At 57.6% G+C, this 22,644-nt stretch overlaps 1 protein-coding gene across 1 annotated transcript in view; it reads left to right on the top strand.

The window, feature by feature from the left end:
- The window catches only part of NTSR1 (neurotensin receptor 1), a 43,229-nt gene that overhangs the window by 1,227 nt on the left and 19,358 nt on the right, over positions 1–22,644 (top strand). The window lies entirely within an intron of this gene.

The raw sequence follows: 22,644 nt of genomic DNA, 5'->3' as shown, positions 1-22,644 counted from the left end.
ATCCGCCACCCCGACTGCTCTCCCAGCAGCTCCTGGCCTGATGCTGTCTTGGGCCGGTTCCTTAATTTAGCCTCAGTTTTCCATCTGTGAAGTGGGGCCATCACAGCCCCGACCTCAGAAGGCAGAGGATTCAAGGGAGAACGTGTGGGACGTGCTCGTCTGGCTCCTGGCATGTAGGAACTCTCAGAGACACTCTTCCTGGTGGTGGTGGTGGTGGTGGTGACGACGTTGTTTCTGCTGGGAAATCCTAGGGTGTTGGGCGTGGTGGCAGGCGGGGGGCCCATGTGAGGTGAATAACACTGGAGCCGGCGACCAACAGCCCTCTGAGGGTCTGGGCCAAGCACATGGGAACCCAGGTGGGGGCCCTCCCTGGAAATCGGGTTGGATGAGGCAGCCTGGTCGGGTAGGGGACTCCAGCCCCAGAGAGAAGGCTTCTCCGGCAGGGACATTCCAGGCAGTCCTGAAGTGGGAGGAGGGCGACCAGGGGAGCCAGTCCTGGCAGAGATACCGCTTTGAACAGCATCGTGGCCCGAAGACGTGGATAGCCACGGAGGGGCGGGGCATCCTTCATCCCAGGGTGGGATGAGGAAGGAGGATCTGGGCTGAGCCAGTGGGGGGCGGGGGGGTGCAGAGGGACTGGCTGTCCCGTCTGGCTGTCCGTCTGTGCCCGAGTCATCAGCAGCTCCCCAGCAGAATTTACGCTGTCGCCTGTGAGCGTGACGGCTGTGCCGGGGTAGGGGAGCCGGCGAGCTGGCGAGCCGGCGGGGGGAGGGGTGCTGTCCGCGCGCCCAGCCCTGGGCTGCGGCTGACCCTGCACAGGCCACCACCGAGATGGGCCCAGGGGGCAGACTTAAGCTCCAGGCCTCCTCGCCTGTGCTGAAAACGCGTGGCTCCAGGTGTCCCTGCATGGAGTGGCCCCAGCAGCCACATGTGGCGGGGAGATGAGTCAGGCGGCTGCCTCCCCTGCACGGGAGGCAGCGGCAAACAGGGCGCGTGTGGTGCACGGAGTGGGCATTACCTTCCGGCTTCCTGTGGGCTGTGCCCGGGCTGGGGGCGGGGGCAGCCGCCGCCACACCTGCCTGTGCAGGTGGGACGTGTCAGGCTCAGGGCCGCAGCTCAGGGTCCGCAACGCCCGCGGCCCGCCCGGGGGACGCGCCCCTCAGCCCCCCGCCCCCTCCGGCTCTCACGGGCTTGGCCAGAGCCACCGGGGTTTGGATCATCAAGACAACACAACAGCAGCAGAGCGCGGCCCCCCCCAAAGCACCCTCGCCGTGTAGGTCACGGGGTCAGACAGGGCCTCGCCTCCCACAGGGCCACGCCTGGGGTCCTTTTGGTCGGAGGCTCGGACGCTGATGTGGCCTGGGGCGTGGCCTGGGCATTCGTCGGCTAGGTGCGTGCCTGTCGAGCACGCGCTGCGGAAGGACCCGCTTCTGTGCCCAGAGCTGTACCTGCCGAGTGTGTACTCAGTACCTGCTGGCTTCCTGGGCCCTCGGAGAGCGGAGTTTCCATTTTTCTTTAAAGGCCTCGGCCCTGTGCTTGGGAGAGACGGAGGGGCCGGTTGTGAGAGACGCCCTTCCCAAGGATGCCGACCACTCCCGCGAGGCTGCTCGGGCACCCGCGTCCTCGGGCACTTGCGCCCCGCCCCATCCCTTCGTCACCACCCTCCGCCATCCCAGGAGAGGGTTCTCGGGGGATTTTACATTCCCCGCCCTGGCTTCTGGGCCATCCGGCAGATCTGGGCCAACGTCCACTGTTTGTAAACAGTGACATCTGTCCACAGAGGGGCTGGGAGCCTGCATCCGTGTGTCTCCCTGTCCTGGACCGTGTTCAGAAGTGTGGCGAGGTTAGCCAGTCAAAAGGACCCCTCGTTCCAAAACAGGGCCCCTCCCAGCCCTCCACACCTGTGAGATTCCGTCCTGGACACTTGCGAACAGACGTCGTGTTTAGAAACAAGGTGGTTTGGTGATGAGCTTTCTGAGCCGCTTGACATCAGCACTGCTGGACACAACTAGGCATGTCCTGAGTGTGTAGCCAGGGGCTGGGGGAGGACAGGGGGCGAGAGGAGCTTACAGTGAGGGCAGGGCCTCCCAGGCCAGCAGAGGCCCCAGATCCTGGGCCCCGGGTCAACAGGGGAGCCTGGGAGGGGGAGCCTGCAAGGCCTGCTGCATTGCCCTAGGGCGGTCCAGCCCCTTGCCGGACCCCCGAGGGGACTGGATTCAATCCTCTCAAACAGACTGCTGGTCAGAGGGCAGACCTCTGGAGTGGAGACGCGTGCGCCAGGGATCGTGGGGCCCCCCTGTTGGGAAGTGCTGCCCGCGCTCACTCAGGCGTCTCCCAGGGCGGGTGGCGGACCCCCACACATGAGCTGGCCCTGTCGTGTCTGGTCCACTGTGGTTCAGGCCCGGCCTCGTGCTCTGACCTGAGCGTGATGAGGCCCTGCCATCACAGGTTCTGTGTCGCGGCTGCAGGTCCGGTGGGGCCCGTGTCCGTCTGTCGCATGAGCGCGCACCGGGCACTGACCGGGCAGGTGGCTGGGAGGGCAGCGAGCCCAGGAGGCCTCAGTGGCAGAGGCCTGGGGTTGCGCGTGGGCTGGGCTGTGGGCCCTCGCGCCGTCCTGCCCGCGTCACTGGCTGTCTCCAGAGCTCCGTTCACAGAGGGGGCCTGGGGGCTCCTCTCTCCCTCCAACGTGCAGAGGCGTCGGGGCTGCTCCGGGCACAGGATGTGGGGGGCCACACCTGCAGCGCGTGGGCAAGTGAGCTAGGAGTCTCGACCCCAGGCCACAGCCTGACTTCTCTAACTGGGCACGTGAGCAGGGACGCCCCAGGAGCAGGGGCACCTCCAGCCTCGGTGCCGATGGGCACCTGCAGGCAGAGCGCCCAGTGCCCCAGGCCGGGCTCATGCTTAATAGTGCCCAGTGGAGGTTAGTGCCCCTGGTGGCTGGTGCCTAGTGATGGTTAACACCCCTGGTGGTTAGCGCCTGGCGGAGGTTAACGCCCGGCGGAGGTTAGTGCCCAGTGGTGGTTAGCGCCCAGTGGCGATTAGCACACAATGGTGGCCTTGTGTGGTCACTAGAGAGTGTCCCTGGGGCAGCGTTACTCCTCACTGAGTAAATCCAGTCCTTGTGATACTCGGCCGGGGGTAGAGGTCTCCCTCCTGGGAGCGCAGGACTCTGCTCGCGGGGACGGCGGGCATCCAGGAGGCTCCCCAGGTCAGAGAAGCCCCTTTGCACGCGGCCATGCCCCGGGAAGGGTGAATGAGGGACCACAGGGCCTCTGCACCCTTGTTAGAGGGCCCCACCCCACCGAGGCCGCCCGGAGGCAGCCTCCCCCGGCGCCGCAGGCAGGAGCCCGCCAGGCGGGAGCGCGCCAGGCCTGCGGCAGCACGGCTGAGAGCTCTTGCTCATCACGTCACTGTTGCCGTTTTCTGGGGCCTGCGGCCCTGGCAGCCGCTGCACGGCTGGGGCCACCCCTGCGGTGCCCGGCCTCGTCACGTGCCTTCACGGGTAGCCTCTTTCACGTTCAGTGCCGCCAGCAGCGCTCCGCACTGGGCTGGGGCCCGGCTGCAGAAGGGGTGGCCGGCCCTGGGCGGGGCCATGCAGGAGGAGCTCGGGTCCGTGGGCACATCAACCCCGGCGGTGTCCTGAGCACCGAGGCCATTGAAGTCTGACATGATTCCACGGAGGCAGAGGCAGCCGAGACCTGTCTCCACCAAGTGGAAGGAAGTTGCTTCCAGTAAAATCAGGCCATTGATCACTTTCTCAGCGTTCTTGTCCTGCGCCGCCAGCTGCGCCCAGTGACCTCCTCCCCGTCCATCCACCTGTTCGCGTCCCATTCATTGATCCTCTGTTCCTTCCCCTGCAGCCAGCTTGGCCTCAGGGGTGCTGACACTTGTGGCTGAAGTTTGGCGAGTCACAGGGCCCCCCCCGAGAATAATGTTCTGTTGGGGAATTGGGCAGACGCCAGCGTGAGTGCCACCCAAGACTGGGGCCGTCATGTGCCTCCTGCTGTATACACAGCACCTCTGCCCAGAACCCAGACCCTGCACGCATCCATGCGTCCCCGAAACTGAGGGATGTTCTAAAAGCAGCTGCTCTGTGCTCACAACGTGCCCGGGTCGTGAAAGTCCAAGACAGGCCAGGGGCTGTTCTGTATTAAAGGGGATTAAAGGCACAGCCCCTGAGCACAAGGCAGAGTTTCCCGTCAACCCTGGTCCAGAAAGGATGCTGTCGAGAAAACGGCCGAACGTGGTCCATGGGTTCCCTGGTGATGTTGTACCAGTGTGCGGTGCGGCTTCTTGATTTGGCAATCGGGCTGTGGTTCTGCACGAGGATGAAGTCTGTCCTGAGGCTCCGCGGGCAGTGAGTGGGGCAGGGACCCCCGTGAGCAGCCGTCCTGGGTGACGCCCACCAGTTCAGGGCCGGCAGCCCGTCCCCCGAGTCTAGAGTCTCAGCTCCGGGAGGACCGGGACGCCGGCGGGGAGCTTCGGTGCCAGCGCAGGACGCTTGCCCACGGGCAGCAGCAGGACAGTGAGGCCGGGTGGCAGGGAGGGCAGCAGAGGGCCAGCGGGCGCGGGGCCTGCGAGGGGAGGCGGGGAGGCGTGCGGCGACCTGCTGGGTGCTGGGGGCCTGCGTTTCCTCCGCCACAGAAGCAGCCAGACTTCCCGTCTGCTTGTCTAGTGGTGTGTTTCGAGACGGAAAGAATTGCAAGCCTTTTGCTCTTTTTTCTCTCCCAGTGATACATACATGACATACAATTACCACCCCCACCCATCCCCAGAACGTTCCCGTCATCCCCAAGGGAGACCGTGTCCCCACTGGACACGCGCTGCCCCTCGTCTCCCAGCCCTGACTGTCCGTCTAGGGTTGGGCTGCTCCAGGCCGGCAGTGGACGGGATTTCAAGCCTTTCTTGGTCTCTGAGATGCGGTGGTCGCGAGTGAATGCGCCAGCCCCGGAGGGCCTCCGTCTGTGTGAGTCCGCTCACGTGACCTAGAAAGGAACGTGACAGGCGTGGGTGCCGAGCGTGGGGTCAGCGGGGTTGACGAATGTCCTCCGTCTTGCCCGTGCCGCCGGCTCCGTGACGGAGCATTTATCAAAACTCCTGGAACTTAAAGAGGTGATTTCGGTGACGATACATTGTGCCTCCATGAGTCCGTCAGAGACGAACGATCAGAGTCCAAGGCCCCGTCCTGTGAAGGCTGTTTGGGTGCCAGGTCCTCTCTCGGGAAGGGGGGTGCCTTTGGGCAGGAAAGGACCAAAGGGTCCTAGGGACGTTCCTGGGAGCTCGAAGCCCCCAGGCAGCCGCTCGCCCAGCCCCCACTCTGTCACCACCGGAAACCAGGCAGATGCTGGGTGGGGGTGGCGGCGGTGGCACTGAGCTCACAGCTGTGGGGGCTGCCTGGTCCCTAAGACTGCGCTCTAACCCAGCAACGCCCTGGCCTCGCGCCTGGCCGGTGCCGTCCCCGGTAAAAGCACAGCCCCCGAGAGGAAGCACCCAGGCTCCTCAGGTCCAAAGAGAGACCCGAGGCCTGGAGCGCGTGGGGACGCCCAGGCCAGGCCCAGCACCGCCTCGTCCTGCTGCTCCTGCCCCCTTTGGGGACGTCACATGCGTGCACCTGTGGGGGTGGCGTCATCCCCCGGGGCTGGTGTGGGAGGGGGAGGGGGGCCAGGGAGCCCAGGCCGCTCAAGGAGGGGCCCTTTAGGGTTTCTCACCTACGGCAGCCCAGAACCCAAGGTCAAATCCCAGCTTCTCCACTGGCCAGCTGCAGGGCCCAGGCAAGCGACGTGACCTTCTGCAGCTCAGTTTTCTCGCCTGCCAGCTGGAGGGGACAGTTACTCTGTGGTCCAGGAGCCGAGGAGGGGCTCAGGGACCCACACGCAACACAACAGAGTGCATCATCAAGGAGAAATGGGCCCCCTGCTTTGTTGTTTTGGGCAACAAGAGGCGTCTCCTCTGGGAGCTGGTCCTGTGGTCCACGCTCAGTCCCGTGCTGGGGGTCTGCATGCACCGGCAGGGTCCTGCGGACACCCCTGAGCCCAGCATTGTCCCCATACCTGTAGGCTCAGGGGCCACCCTCAGCACCCGTCCAGCTCCTCTGAGAAGCACCTGCTGGCCAAGGGCCCGAGCCAGGTCTCTGCAGCACCGCGTGCGTGAAGAATCCCCTTCTGTCACCTGTGGTGACACCCCTCCCCCCCCTTCCACTGCCACTCGCGGAGCACCGCGTGTGAGGCACGGTGGGTCCTGCGGGGAACAAAACTGGCAAAGATTTCTGCCCCGTGAAGTGCACATCCTGGCGGAGAAGACGACAATTCGCAAAACTAAGAAGGACGATGTGAGAGCGGGTTGATAGTAAGGTGAGCAGGACGGGCGGCGGGGGTGGGGGCCCCCCGGGCAGGTGACGGGCCGTCGGGACAGCGTCTGGGGAAGAAGGGTCCGGGAGGGGGAGCAGCGGGTACCAGGATTGCGGGCGACGTGGCCAAGCGGGCGAGCCCAGGGCAGGACGAGAAGGAGCAGACGACGCGGAGGGCCTCGCAGGGCGCATGGAGTCCCTCACCCGGGGAAGACGGGCCCCACGGGAGACGGAGCGAGCAGCCATGTGACGTGCCTTTCAGGGGAGGGCTCTGCCCGCCTCGCTGAGAATGCAGCGGAGGGTGAGAGAGGGCGGTGAGACGGCTGCTGCAGGGCTCCGCTGCGTGATCGCCCTGGCCAGGAAAGTGATCGGATACCGAATCCAAGTTTTTTTTCCTTAGGTTTAAGTTTACATCCAGTAAAAATCACTTTTCTTTTGTTTACATGTATGAGTTTTGGGGGTTTTTAAAGTTTATTTTTATTTATTGGCTGTGTTGGGTCTTCGCTGCTGTGCACGGGCTTTCTCTAGTTGCAGAGAGCTGGGGCTACTCTTCATTGTGGTGCGCGGGCTTCTCATTGTGGTGGCTTCTCTTTTTGAGGAGCATGGGCTCTAGGCATGTGGGCTTCAGTAGTTGTGGCACGAGGGCTCAGTAGTTGTGGTGCACGGGCTCTAGAGTGCAGGCTCAGTAGTTGTGGCACACAGGCTTCATTGCTCTGAGGTATGTGGGATCTTCCCGGATGAGGGATCGAACTCATGTCCCCTGCGTTGGCAGCCAGATTCTTAACCACTGTGCCATCTGGGAAGTCCCTACATCTGTGAGTTTTGACAAGTACATAGAGCCCTGTAACCAACACCTCCAAAGACAGAGCCCAGCCCTGTCGCCCCACGGAGTCTCTGCACCCCGCCATCCCCTCACCCCACCCCCGCCCCACCCCTCTGCTGGCCTCGGGTCCGCCTCCGATGCTGGGTAAATGGAGCCTATGAGACTGGCTTCCTTCGATTACATAATGCCTTCGGATTCATCTGTGTTGTCTCCTGCGTCCATAGCGTATTCCCTTCGTGCGTGGAGTAGGATTCCATTGTACAGCTGTTCCGCCATTTGTTCACCCATTCGCTGCCCGAAGGACACTGGGGTGGTTTCCAGTTTTGAGCAATTATGGATAAAAGCCGCTGCAGATATTCAGGTACAGGGCAGCGTGTGAACATGTGCTTTCATTTCTCCCGAGTAAACACTTAGGAGTCAGATTTCGCGGTCACACAGGAAGTGTATTTAACTTTATAGGAAATTGCCAGACCTTTTTGAAGTGGACGTGCCATCTGGGATGTCCACCAGCCACATGGCAGGACAGTCCTCTGCGTCCTGGCCGGCATCTGACCTTGTCAGTGTTTTTTGTTTTCATTTATCCACTCCAGTAGGTGTGTAGTGGTATCTTATTGCGTTTTAATTTGCATTTCCTTAATGACTCATGGTGCGAAGCATCTTTAATGGTGCTTACTTGACGTCTGTATCTCTCCTTTGGCAAAGTGTGTGTTCCCATAGTTTGCCTATTTTTTTTAATTGGGTTGTTTGTTTTCTTATTGTTGACTTTTGAGAGTTTTTAGAAGCTATTCTGCAGCTAAGTCCTTTGCCAGATATGTGATTTGCAAGTGTTCTCTCCCCCTCTGTGGCGTACCTCTGTATTTCCTGACCTTGCAGGTCACAGAACAAAAAGCTGGAATTTTGACAAAACCCATCTTATCAAAAACTTTAATGGCTCATGCTTTTGGCGTTGTACCTAACCCAAGGTCACAAAGTTTTTTTTCTCTCTCTCTTCTTTTCTGGATCTTTATAGTTCTATGTTTTATATTTAAGTTGATGATCCATTTTGAGTTAATTTTTCTATAAGGTGTGACATACAAGTACTTTTTTTGCATATGTGTATCCATGACCACCTGTGAAAAGATGATCTTTTCTCCTTCGGAGTTTTTTTGCACCTTAATAAAAAATCACCTGACCTCATGTGTGGCGCGGTATCCAGACGGTCATCAGTTCCTTCAATCTATGTGTCTATACTGTCTCCAGCCCGGCTGTCTCAGTAACCGTAGCTTTGTAGGCAATCTTTCAAGTAGCATGAGTCCTCCCAACTTTCTTCATCTTTTACAAACTTGTTTTGGCTACTGTAGTTTCTTTGCTGTCTACATAAATTTTAATTTTTTAATTTTTTAATTTTTAAAAAAAATTTTATTGGCTGCATTGGGTCTTCATTGCTGCACGCGGGCTTTTCTCTTGTTGTGGTGAGCGGCGGCTACTCTTCACTGTGGTGCACAGGCTTCTCATTGTGGCGCCTTCCCTTGTTGTGGAGCATGGGCTCTAGGCACTCGGGCTTCAGTAGCTGTGGCACCTGGGCTCAGTAGTTGTGGCTCGCAGGCTCTAGAGTGCAGGCTCAGTAGTTGTGGCGCACGGGCTTCGTTGCTCCGCTGCATGTGGGATCTTCCCAGACCAGGGATTGAACCCATGTCCCCTGCATTGGGAGGCGGATTCTCAACCACTGTGCCGCCAGGGAAGCCTGCTTGCAGGGATTTGGATTGGGATTGTGTTGATCTATAGGTCAATGTGGGGAGACTTGGCATCTTGTCTACTTATTTACTTTTACTTTTTGGCCACACCGCTCGGCGTGTGAGATCTTAGTTCCCAGAACAGGGAAGAACTAGCACCCTCTTCGGTGGGAGCGTGGAGTCTTCACCGCTGGGCCATCAGGAAAGTTCCGATCCATGAGTACACTACATCTCTCCGTTTGTTTAGGTCGTCTTTGATTTCTTCAACAGTAGTAGTTTTCAGCATATAGATCCTACACATATTTTGCTATGTTTGTATCTAAGTAGTCATGTTTTGGGAATTATTATATATAAACTTAAATTTTTTTTCTATTTCCTATGTTTCATAGCTAGTATATATAAATGTGATTGATTTTTAGTTATGGATGTTGTATCTTACAACCATGATAAATACACTTATTAATTCTAGAAACTCCTTTGTACGGTCCCTGAGATTTTCTATGTCGACAGGGATGCTGTCTGAGAATAGAGGAAGTTCTCTTTCATCCCTTCCAAATCTTTCATTTCCTTTTCTTGCCTTATTGGTCTAGCTACAGCTTCTAGTGTGATATTTAATAGGGGTGGGAGAGAAAACTTCCTTGCCTTGTTGCTGATCTTGGAGAGAAAGTCTTTTGCCTTTATAATTAAGTGTGAGGTTTTTAGTTTTTAAGTTTTTAGTAGATGTTTTTTATCAGGTGACAGACGTTCCCTTCTATGCCTTGTTTGCTAAGAGTTTTTATCACGAGTGGATGTTGAATGTTTCCTGATGCTTCTTATGCATCTATTGGTATGATTATGTGGTTTTTCTTCATTAGTCAGTGAATATGGGGAACTATATTAATTTTTATTGTGGTAAAATATACATAAAATTTGCCATCTTAACCATGTTCAAATGCACACAGTTCTGTGGCATTAAGTGCAGTTATGCTGCTGTGCAGCCATCACCACTGTCCATCTCCACAACTTTTTTCATTTTCCAAAGAGAAACCCGTTAAACAACTGCTCCCCATTCCCCCATCCTCCCGCCCCTGGAATCCACCACTTTGCTTTCTGTCTCTGTGAATTTGAGTACGCTAGGCACCTCATTTCAGTGGAAAACGCTGATTAATTTAATGTTGAACCAGTCTCACAGTTCTAGGACAAACTCCACTTGGTCGCGTATTATCCTTTCTATATGTTGCTGGGTTTGATTTGCTAATATTTTAGTGAGAATTTTGTGTCTATGTTCATGAGAGATATTGGTCTATAATTTTATTTTCTTGTAATATCTTTCTCTGGTTTTGGTATGAGGGTAGTTCCGGCCTCATGAAAGGAGTTGGAAAGTGTTTGCTCCTCTTCTGTTTTCTGAAAGAGAATGAGTGGAATTGGTATTATTTCTTCTTTAAAGGCTTAGTAGACTATTCCAGTGAAACCATTGAGGCCCAAACCTTCCTTGTGGGAAGGTTTCTGATTCAATTCCTTTAATAGGGAAATTCAGATTGTGCATTTATTCTTGAGTAAGCTTTGGCAATTTGTATCTTGAAAGGAATTGGTCCATTTTAACTAAGTTGGCATAGGGTTGTTTGTAGTATTCCTTTACCATCCTTACAATGTCTGGGGGGGTCTGTAATGATACCTCCTTTTTCATTCCTAATGTTGGTAATCTGTGTCTTCCCTCTTTTTTCTTTGGTCAGTACGGCTAGGAGTTTATCAATATTACTGTTTTTTGTAAAGAACCAGCTTTTGATTTCATTGGTTTTTTTCAAATAATCTTTCTGCTTTCAATTTTATTTCTGCTTCTATCTGTGTTTCCTTTTTTCTGCTTGCTTTGGGTTTAATTTCTTCTTATTTTCCTAGATTTCTTAAGGTGGGAGCTTAGATAATCAGTTCAAGACCTTTATTCTTTTCTAATATAAACATGTAATGCCATAAACTTTCTCCTAAATACTGCTTTAGTAGCATCTCAAAATTTTTGAAATGCTGTATTCTAATTCTGCTCGAAATATTTTCTTATTTCTCTCTGGAAAGACACTTCCTTTGTAGAAGTGTGTTGTTTAACTTCCAAATGTTTGGCGATTTTCCAAGTAACATTTGTTATTGATTTCTCACTTAACTCCATATGTTCAGAGAACATGCTTGCGTGACATCAGCTCTTTAACGGCGTTAAGGTTTGTCTTCTGGCTGCGGATAACAGCCTCTGCTGCAGAGTGACACAGGCACACTTGCCAGGTATGTGCTCTGCTGCTGTGGGTGTATCACTCCATAAGGGCCAGTGTGGTTGATGATGTTGTACTGCTTAGTTCCAAAGTTCCCGTTGGTTCTTTTAATGTAGTTTCTTTCTCTCTTTTAAGAACTTTTTTCTTTCAGAGCATTTCAGGAGGGTTGCCTTTACCTCAGGGAGTGTGCTTATGATCCCTACGTCATCTTTGGGAATTCCACCATCTGGGTCTTCTCGAGGGTGGCATGTATTAATTGCCTTTTCCTTGAGAGTTAGCTGTATTTTCCTGGCTCTTTCTATGATCTTCCTTGGATCACTTCCTGAACAATTTGAATATTGCCGTGGTGTCTGGGGTTACGTCAAGATCCTCTGGAGAAGGCTGATGTTTTTCGTTGATGCTTTCCTTTTAGCCATCAGCCCAGTTAGACCTGGAGTTCTGTCTTACTCTCTGTTGGTTGTGGTTCTGGTGGTGGTATTGTTTTCAGGTCCTTGACTGTGCTGTTCAGTTTTTCCCCATACATGCACCATTCAGGGTGTAGTCTTGGATCTTGGATCTTGGTTTATATCTCAGTTCAGATTTCAGAACCTTTACTCTGGTCCTTTGGGTGTGTTCCAAGCATGTGCAGGTCAATGTAACCCGGGACTGGTGTCAGTTCATACACAGAATTGGGGGACCCCCTTTTCCAGCTCTCTCCTTGCTGAGATTTCCTCCCATGCTCCCCAGCTTCTTGGTCCTCAGGCTGGGAAACCAGAGTATTCCATTTTACTTCCTCTGCTGACTTTTTAGATGCACCTCTCTGTATGTTCTTGTAATGGTTGCTCTAGGGTTATCAACATGCACCCTTAAGTTGTCAAAGTCTGATGTGTTCATGCTGTACCCGTTCACACCTGACATTTCGTGCTCACTGCTCACCTGTGTTCATGCTGTACCCGTTCACACCTGACACTTCCCACTCACTGCTCACCTGTGTTCATGCTGTACCCATTCACACCTGACACTTCCTGTGCTCACTGCTCACCTGTGTTCATGCTGTACCCGTTCACACCTGACACTTCCTATGCTCACTGCTCACCTGTGTTCATGCTGTACCCGTTCACACCTGACACTTCCCGCTCACTGCTCACCTGTGTTCATGCTGTACCCGTTCACACCTGACACTTCCCGCTCACTGCTCACCTGTGTTCATGCTGTACCCGTTCACACCTGACACTTCCCGCTCACTGCTCACCTGTGTTCATGCTGTACCCATTCACACCTGACACTTCCCGCTCACTGCTCACCTGTGTTCATGCTGTACCCGTTCACACCTGACACTTCCCGTGCTCACTGCTCACCTGGAGGTCTGTTTTCATTGACTTTCTTTTTTCTTGTTAATAGTCACATTGTCCTATTTCTTTGCACATCCAGTAATGTTTTACTTACACTGGACATTGTAGATGACACGTTGAAGACACTCTGGATTCTGGTATCTTCCTCTGAAGAGTGTTGGCTCTTGTTTTAGCAGGCCATTCAGTTGTAGACTGATCATCTTGAACTTGTGCAGGCTTGGTTTATGCCTCACTAGTGCAGCTCTGTAGAAAGCCCAAGCCCTCCTAACCTGGGTGGACTCATGTCTGAACTCAGTCTCCTCTGGGGATATTGGCCATTTAGGCTTCGTTAGGGTGGGTCTAGACTTGGCCTTCCTCTTGGGAATGGTCCTTGCTCCTAGGATGTGGCCTTGCTGGCATCTCAGCGAGTACTCGGTATGTTAGGGGGGCCTCTCCTCTCCCCTCCAGCTCTGCCAGGATGCCGGCTGCCCTCCCATAAGCCCTCCAAGGTTTCAGTCTGTGCACACAGCCCAGCCAGCCCAGACCCACAGGAGAGCCCCTCACAGGCTTCTGAGGACCACATCTCCAGTCCCCTCTCCAGTGCCTTCACCTGCAGAGTGAAGCCACTCCCGCAGCCCCAAGTTCTGGTTCTGCCTCCTGAGCTGGAGTAGCCACACTCTGCCAAGGCCCCAGCTCCTAATGTCACAACCAGGAAAGCATCCCCAAGAAGAGAACTGGGTGACAGTGGGGCCCGCCTTGTGACTTTCCTGCTGTCAGGGGCCATGATCGTGCACTGTGCCTTGTCCTGTGTCTGAAAACAATCTCCTGATAAATTGTATACAATTTTATAGTTGTTTATGACAGGAGAGCTTGTCCAGTACCCCAAGTGGAAGTCATCTGTGGATTTTAAACACTGTCTACTCTCAAAAATATCTGAGGCGGCTGATGATAAAAGACTTGGTTCAAAGGGATGATTAAAACAATGTTGCAAAAGAATACATAAAAAGAAACATAGTTTCCTAGAAACATAAAGTTGAAGACAGCCACTGGTTTGGCTTATGAAAAAGTGCAACATTATTTGGACTTAAACATTTTTAGCTCTTTGTCTGTTAAAAGGTGGACTTATTGTAAATTTCAGTAACTCTCTCTGGACATTTTTAAAGGTTAAGAGCATTCTTCAGCAAGTAACTGAAAAAGGGTTCCTCTGTTTTAAAAAACACACCACTTCCAACCTCCTAAAGTTCAGAGGGTGCCGGGATTGTTTGGGAATCATCCCTGCTGACGGATTATGACGTTGTGACCGTGCACAGCAGGCTGTGGGATATTGCTGTCCAGAGCATCATTCCCGCGTTGTCTGGCAGGACCGTGAACCTCAGCTCCCGAGGGTCAGGAGGGAGTGAAAGTGCATCTGGGTCGCGTCACTTGGGAGCCCTGTCTGTCAAGCCGTCCAGGACACGCTGGTTTAGAGCCAAAACCAAAGCCTCACTCACTTGCGAGCCGGTCTGGCCGGGCTCTGTGCCCAACAGGATGTGCTCGGTCAGAAGCGCTGTCCAGGGTCACTATTTATTGCCCAGGGGTGGGGGTCGAGCAGTTACATCTGCGCTGACCTGTCTCCCGGCGCTCCTGATCTGAGCTCACCGACCGCTACCATTGCCGCCGGCCCCTCCTGGGGAACTTTAAGAGGAAGGTGCACTGGGTGGGGGCAGAAATCTCTCCATCCCAGGGACCCTCTTGGACACCCAGTCAGGGGACTGCCGCCCCCCGACTGTCCTCAGTGCAGGGAGCCCTGTGACGTCACTCCTTGTTCTCCTCACCCAGGGATGGGCCCGGGGAGGCAGGGGCAAGCCGCAGCAGAGCACCCTCCGCGGGCCTCCTGCTGGTCTGCCCGTCTCCCCGGGACAGCAGGGCAGGGGCACAGGCACCAGCATCCTGAGTGGGAGACAGAACGGAGGCCCCCGTGAGCGTGCGGTCGGGCCGTCGTGTCGTGGTGGGTCCCGTGCCGATGCCTGTGGTGACGCCACGTGGCTTCTGCAGGAGGCGGGAGGGCGAGCAGCCGGCCCAAAGGCCCCTCGTCCCCACAGGCTGGCACGATGCCTGGGCCCCAGATTCTGCCCAGCCCCGAGGTGGACCTGAGCCCCGCCCGGGGACATCTGCTCCACCCAGGGCTGCATGGGGTTTGGGAAGGAGGGGGCAGGTGAGGGCACTTGCCGCCCCCAGGCCCGGGGCTTCGGGGGTGCAGGTCTCACGGGGGGCCCTGAGGACGCTGGGCTTTTTGCACACTCCGAGGCCCAGAAGATTGGGAAGGAACAGCAGCCGGCCCCGGCGAGCCAGTGAGCAGACAGCGTACCCCAGCCAAGGAAGCGTCTCTGGAAGAGCAAGGCGCCTCTGAGGCCCCCATCCTGTCAAACTCACCTGCAACTCGACATGGATAATTGCAGGGCACTTAGACAGGGTTAACACCCGTTAAACTTCCTGCAATTCATTTTCTTGACAGCTTGTTTAAGAGACGCCCGTCTCGTGTATTAAAAATACCTACTTTTGTGTCAGATCTGGAAAGCAGCTAGAAGGTGCTCGGAAAGCTTCCAGTTAAAACCACCAGGGGCGGATCTGCATGTTTGGAAAAAGCTCTAACCCCAAACACCTTTTGTGCTTCTGTCTGTCACGGAGAACATGGGAAACTCCTGGGTCTCTTGAGCTGATTGTCCTGGGCCGTGGCAGCAAAGGACCAGGGGCCAGGCCTCTCAGAACAGCAGAAATCTATTCTCGCACTGATCTGGAGGCCAGATTCTGAGATCAGCATGTGGGCAGAGCCAGGCTCCCTCTGGGGGCTATAGGGGAGCGTCCTTCTTGCTTCTTCCAGTTTCTGGTGGCCCAGGTGTCCCTGGGCGTGTGGCCACGTTCCTCCTGTCTCTGCCTCCGTGTTCACATGGCTTCTGCCCTGTGTGTGTGTCTCTCCTCTCTGTCTCTTCCTAAGGGCACTCATCATTGGATTTAGGGCCACCCCAATTCAGAATAACCTTATCACCCCAACCCAGGATAACCTCATCACCCCAATTCAGGATGACCTCACCTTGAGATCCTTAATTGCATCCACATAGACCCTTTTTCCAAGTAAGGTCACGTTCACAGGTTCCAGGGGTTAGGACTGGACATATCTTTCGGGGGCCACCAGTAGCCCCACTAGACCGCACTCCAAGGGCAGAGACAGAATGCAGGACGAGGGCCCGCTCCCGCAGACAGAGGGCTGGGCCCTGGGGTGCTGCCTGCCTGGACCGTCTCAGGCCCGGGCCAGCGCGGGGCCCCTTCGTAAACGCAGGAGCACACGCGGGCTGAATGCAGACCCCGCAGGCCGCCAGTGAGAGTGCCAGGACAGTCCCGGGACAGCCAGGATGGGGCCCTCTGTGTCTCCAGCAGAGGCGATGCCCTCTGGCCTCCCTGCAAGGACACAGCCCCAGGCGGGGTGGGGGATGGGGAGGAAGGGGAACACAGGTCAGGCAGGCCTCGACCACCTTCCACAGCTGTTTTCACGTGACCCTCATGGTGACCCTGTGTGGCGGGGACCAGGGGCCCATCTTTCCGCCCCAACGATGAGGCACTGCGGCCAGAAGTCTGGGCAGCGTCCCCTGTCCCCTCGCCTGGACCCCTCCACCTCCTCTGTCCTGCCTGCCGGGCCTGGGCACAGCGAGCCCAGCTGTCCGGATAGCTGGCCCCACCCCTGCAGGAGACGCAGGAGGAGGCAGAGGGAGGTGGCGGGTGAGCTTGGGGCCCGCGTTACCCCGCCGCCTCCCAACGCGGCCGTGGCTGCCATCACTGCCTCCCGAGCCTGGGGTGGAAAGGGCTTCCCTGGGGGCAGCCTCCGCACCCTGCGCCAGGCCTGGCCGGTCGTCCTACCTGCCCAGCCTCGTCAGGTAGACCCCCCTGTTTGTGCACACCTTGTCGGGAAGCCCCTTGGCTGAGACCTCGTCACGTGGCCTGCTGGGCGTGCTGGCTGGTTCCTGCCGGGTCCCGTCCGACCCTGGGATGAGGCAAAGTCGAGCTCAGGTGGACTTGATGACCACGTGCAAGCCTGACCACATGTCCCCCTGTGGGGGGACAGGTGCCTGTGACAGTCGAGGGGGTCGGGGGGGAGCCAGCCATAGCGAGAAGGGTATGGGGAGGCCTGGGGCTCCAGGGTCCATCCTTTCTGCTCCAAGCTGGAACGTGTTAGCGCCCCTGTGGGGTCTCTGAGCCTGGGTTAGGGTCCGAGAAGGCGTCTCCAAGTGGCCATGTGAAGCCCGAGGGGACACGTGTGCAGAACAGGCCTGGGCTTACTCCTGGGACCCGGCACCTGAGATGGCTCTGCTGTGCGGGGCAGCCCAGAGCGGCCGGTGTGGAGGCCGGGACCCTGGGGAGGAGGCTGCGCTGGCCCGAGGGCAGTTCCGCGGTGCCCTCCCCAACTGCGGGGCTCCCTGGCCTGGGCACAGGGGCCTCCTGGTGGCTCTGCCTCCAGCCCCCACATCCCTGCTCCATCCCCCGGGTTCCCGGTGGTTCCCAAAAGAGCCAAGAGCTCTCCTCCCTGTCCTGCCCCAACGGGGGACCAAAAGGAGCTGCTGGGCAGGGCCCAGGGGCTCAGGTTACCGGCAGCCTGGGGAGCATCTGGTTGACATTTAAAGCATTTAGAGCGGATTCCAGCCGTTTCTGGGGGACATCCTGCCGAGTTTTAATGGAATCCTTCCCTGACCTTTTTCAACAACTCACAGAAGAGAGGGGACATCGCTGGGTCGACTCCCCCACACTCTCCCAGAAGTTGTGAACTGGGGTCATGGCGCAGGAGCCACAGTTACAGCGGGAGCGCCGACGTGTCAGGACACAGACAAGACCGCTCTCCAGGGAGGCTCCGGGCTCCAGGAGCTGGCAGCTCAGGCCCCAGCTGCCTGGGAACTTCCGCTTCTATTGCCAATAAATTAGGCTTGTTTTTGTTTCTCCCGTGCTGGAGAAACGGCCGCTGTCAGAGAGCGGAGCCCAGGAGGGCAGGCTCTTGATGAAGGACCCCCCAGAGGGGCCGGGGCTCCGCAGGCCCCATGTGACCCCTTTCTCCGCACTCCATGCCCCGTCTGGGAGATGGAGCCTGCGTCCCTGGCCGCCTGCCCGCATGCAGGTCCCGGGAGACCCTGACTGTCCCATGCACTGTGGCCCCAAGAACACGGAAACACTTCACAAACGTCAAAAGCTTTGTCAGTGTACGGATTTGGGGGTCAAGTGGTTCCATCTCCACAAATAATGGGGGTGCCCACAGCGCCCAGCCAGGATGTCTGCTTATCCCTTCCCACCGAAGGAGGCGACAGACGCTGAACGAGCTGGTGGCCCTCGTGCATCTCTGCCAGCTTTTGGGTGTCACACCGTCACCTTCGGCGTTGCATCCGACCCTCTGAGTCCAGTCGGGAAACTGACTCCGTCAGCGGGGCTGGAGGGGCGGGTGCTGGCATTTGTCAGGAGTGAAAATGGTTTCGGTGTCACCTGTGTTCCTTGGTCCCAAAGGCTCCAGGTGCTTCTGGAGTCCTGGAGAGACCATCTGGCTACATCGGGAAGCGTTGCCTCGTGAAGCCAGGGCTGGCCATGTCGAGCCCCCCACGGGAGCCCATGCAGGCCCCCTTGGCCCAGGGGCAGGTCGGGGCCTCCATGCACGCAGGGCCCCGCAGACACGTCACCGTGGGCTCTCTCTCTGCAGCTACCTCTGCCCTCTGCCCCGCCCAGCACGGTGCCGATCCTGTGGGCACAGTCCCCGAGTCCCCGTGCGTCGGGGACCAGCAAGGCTTGGCGGGGAGCGGGGCTCGCAGGGAGGCCCAGCCCGGAGTTTGCCGGGCACAGGGGGGTCTGAGTGCGGGAGCGTGAACAACGTGCCCCGCCCCTGAGAATAAACACGGCTGCCACCACCCGGGCCCGCGGCTTCCTCCCCTGGGGCGGCCCATCCAGCCCGCAGGGCCGGGGCCAGCGCCTGCGCTCCATGAGGCTCCGGGTGTCCCTGCGGGCAGATGCTGGGCGGGGCTCTGAGCCCCGGGCCAGTGGCGGAGCGACCTCAGTGGGGAGCGGGGCCCGGATTTCCACAAGAGCCTGTGTCCCGGGTGGCCGAGGGAGCACCTCGAGCCTGAAGAGGTGGGCCCTGCGCCCGTCATCGTCTCCGGCTGGAAGCCTTTCAGCAAATGGCCCCTGGACCTTGGGAACCAGGCGGGCAGCCGGGGTGGACCACGGTCTGCGGAGCTTCCCGAGGCCAGCGAGGGGATGAGGCGCTGCCCAGCGGGGGGCGGGGCTGCCCACGAAGCTGTCCTTCCTGGGCATCTAAGGGGAGATGTCCTCTCAGACTGGCCGTGTCAGGCTCCTGGGCGAGGGCTGGCAAACTGGGCCAAGGGGCAGAGCCTCTGTGTCCCATGCCCTGGGCCACACGTGCGGTGACGACGCAGGGCCAGCCCAGCTCCCAGTTCCGTGCACTGCTCACCGCTTGTCACGGCAGATGGTGCCCAGGTCCGGCCCAGCCCCGGGATGGCCCAAAGCCCATGGCTCGTGTGGGGCCCAGACTGGGCCGGTCAGCTCTTTGCATCCCTCCCGGGGCTCCTGTGAGCGCGGGGAAAAGTGAGGTTGATTTGCAAGCAGAGTCAGGCTTTCTGAAGCAGGGAGGACTTCCTGGAGGAAGGACTGAGGGCTTTCAAGTCTGGGGAAAGGGGTGGTTTGCTGTCCCCGAGATTCCCCGAGCATCTGAGCTTTGACCCAGCAGGACAGAGGCTTGGGCTCCTTGGCCTGGACGTTCTCAGCTCCCCACACCTGCTCAGCTGGGCCCCGGGGTTACCTCCTCCATGAAGCCCTCCATCCCTCCAAACTCACAGCTCCTGCCGCCGTCTTCAAGCTCCACTTCCTCCTTGAGTAACGCGGGCAGAGCCGGGCGAGGCAGCTGGGACCCCCCAGCATCTGGCTTGGGCTGCAAGCTGCCACATTTCGGGGGTGGGGGCCGGGGGTGGGGGGCGGAGGGACAGCTCCAAGCAGGAGCGAGCGAAGCTTCCTTTTGACCGAAGCAGCGCTCCTGCGGGTTTTTATGTTTGATTCTAAAAATGACAGAGGGCTCATTTTTCAATGTCCCCTCTGCAAAGCTGTTTCTATTTCTGTGAAAATGGAAGGCATTTGTGGTTTTAATTGCCGGGCAGTCCCTGGGCCCGTTTCCACGCGGGCCGGAAAGGGTGCTGCAGAAGATAGCGTGTGCACAGTGGAAGTGTATTTCTATGTGCGCGTCTTGATCAGAAAGAAAAAAAGAAAGGAACATCCGCGACGGGCGGGGGGCTGGCCGGGAGGCCGGGCTTCTCTGCCGAGCGGATGGCGAGGCAGTCTCTCTGGGGACAAACACCTGCTCCGCGTTCGAGATGGAGGGGCGTCCACCAGGCCCGGCTGGACGGGCCGGCAAATGCTCAGGCCGGGCGCTGGCCGCCGCGCCGCAGCCCCCTCGGCCGGGTCCTGGGCTGAGGGTGGGTTTTATTCTGCAGGAACCTGGGGTGCTGAGTTGGAGAGGGGCCCCCATGGAAACAAGGTGCCCCGGCGAGCACGAGAGGCCCCAGACATCAACCCAGGGCTCAGCCAGGCGGTTGAGCTCTCATGCCTCCGTTTCCTCATCTGTAGGGTGGGGACAGACCCCATCCCGCCCAGGGCTCCAGCCCTCAGCGCGAGGCTGCGGGACCCACAGGCAGGGAGGGTGTGGGGGAGGAGAGGGCTTCTGGACGACAGGAGAGCATGTCAGGGCCGGAGTGCTGACCCCGGGACATCACCCCCTGCCACCTGTGGGGGACGGGGGCAGCTGACTCTGTGCAAGGACAGCGCGTGGCCCCTCTGTGGGAGCCAGGTTCAGCCCAGTTTGGCCACGTGTGGGGGGGAGGGTGGCAGCGGGAGCTCAGCCCTGTGGCCCTGAGGAGTGTGACGTCATAGACGGGGTTGCTCAGTGGGGGGTGGGGGGCTGAGTCAGGGTCACCTGTTCACACAGAGGGACCTGGCAGCCCCTTGCTGAGTCTTCAGTCCTCTAATTTTGTGCCCATTTTACGTGAAACTGGATGTGTCCTGAGGAAGGAGACCACTTGGCTGGGGGCACTGAAGGAAGGCCACGGGAACGAGGGATCAAGGGGACCCAGTCGTTTCCAAACATCCGAAGGGTGTCCTGGGATTCTACCCAGAAGCCCACTGGTATTTTTCACCGTCTCCATAGTTCTGCTTTTTCTAGAATGTCAGGCAGAGTTGGAATCACACAATCTGGAGCCTTTTACCTTTTGCATTTAGGTCTATGATCCATTTTGAGTTAATGTTTAAGTTTTAAGGCCCATTTTTTAACCCATGGCTGTCCAGTTGTTCTAGGACTATTTGCTGAGAAGACTGTCCTCTCTCCATTGAATTGATTTGCTCCTCTGTCAAGGTCAGTTGCCTGTATTTGTGAGGACGTAGTTCCGGGCTCTCTGTTCTGCTCCTCTGGTCTCTGTGTCTCTTCTTTCCCCAGCGTCATGCCGAACTGATGGCTTCACCGTAGGTCCTGAAGTCCGGGAGTCCGTCCTCCGACTTTACTCTTCTCCTTGGATATCGTGTTGTCTGTTCTGGGCCTTTCGCCTCCTCTCCACTTAAACTTGAGAATCGGTTTACCAGTATCTACAAAATAACTTGCTGAGATTTTTATTGGGGTTGAGTTGAATCTGCAGACGAAGTTGAAGAGACTTGAAATCTTAACAATGTTGAGCCTTCCTGCCCGTGAACGTGGGCTCTCTCTCCATCGGTTTAGACATGCTTTGGTTTTATCATTAGAGTTTTGTAATTTTCCTTCTGTAGATCCCGTACATACTTTGTTAGATTTACACCTAAAGCGTTTCATGTTGGGGGTACTAGCTCCAGGCGGGAGCCGGGCAGGGCAGCCTGCATGTATGTCTCCACCCCACACGTGCTCTCGGGGCCACGGGAACCTCTCTTTGCCTCAGTTTCCCCGTCTGGATGCGATGAGGACACAGTGAGTTGGCATCTGTAGGTCACTGAGAGCTGTGCCTGGCGGGGAGCCCGTGTGCCAGGACTTGGAGATAAAGGCCACTGGCCTCTGCTCTTCACACAGGAGGTTTCCAAACTTCCTTCTACAACTGGCTTTAGCAGTTAGACCATTGCAACAGGAAGCCTGCACTGGGCCCAACCCAGACCCGCTTTACTTTGGTTCAAGAGCAGTATCTTTGAGGCCCACACTCCTGGGCCTTTGACCTGCTGGGCACCCATGCATGTTTTCACCACACAAGCAGGAGGGGACACAAGACCCACCACTGGGGGGGGGTGAGCCACGCGGCTGCCACAGGAGGCCAGGGGCCTCCCCCGTGTGTCCAGCTCACAGACCGGCCGCCGCTGCTCCCCGCGGCTGCCCGTGGCCGAGAGAAGAGGACCCCAGAGCTCCCCGCCCCGTGTCGGTTGATGGACACGGAGCCAGGTGTGCACGTGTCCCAGGGGCCCACAGCCTCGTCCCACTCCCGCCGCCTGGCCGAGGTCAAGGGGGCCCCGGGGTTCGTCCAGAGCCCCACGCGGCCACCTCTGCTTTAGGAGAAGTAGGTCATTCAACAGGGCGAGAGGGTCCCCTCCTCCCCGTCCCGCGTTGCAGCATCTCTCCTCCCGCCGGTCGCCGGTCGGGGTCACCGTGGGGCAGCCGGCCTGCAGACCCTGCTGACATCTGCGTGAAAGGGGCCTCTGGTGTGTGGGCGTCTGTCAGACTCTTCACGTCCCTGCGAGAGGCCGGGGGCCGCGGGGGGCTGTGTCCTGGGGGCCACCGTAGGTCCCACTCGCATGGGTATCACGCACCCACGAATATTCATGTCAGCAGTCGACGTGCAAATCCCAAGTAAGCGACATGTCATAAACAGTGTGTGGATGTTGTTTCAGGATAAGGTCTGTCAGGGAAAATGAGTCTTGATCCCCAGTCTAACAGGGAAACGGCCTCTGCGTCCGCCTCCTCGCAAGGCTGCCCGGAGGCGCCTTTGGGCGACCATCCTCCGAAGTCTCAGCTCCAGGGGGAGGCACGTGAGCAGGGATCGGGGGAGGGAAGCGGCGGGCTCCGCTGAGCCGCCCCGACACGCTCGCCCACCTTGCCGTCTGCGGGCCGCGGGCACCGCCGCCGGGACACGGGTGTCCCCTGGGCAGGGACCCTCGGGGCTGCCCACGTGGAGCCCGTCTGCGTCCATCCCAGCGTTCCGGGCTG

This window comes from Hippopotamus amphibius, chromosome 12 (genome assembly GCF_030028045.1).
Source record: "Hippopotamus amphibius kiboko isolate mHipAmp2 chromosome 12, mHipAmp2.hap2, whole genome shotgun sequence".
Lineage (NCBI taxonomy): Eukaryota > Metazoa > Chordata > Mammalia > Artiodactyla > Hippopotamidae > Hippopotamus > Hippopotamus amphibius.
The sequence above is the reverse complement of the archived record's forward strand: the minus strand, read 5'-3'. Positions and strand labels throughout refer to the sequence as shown.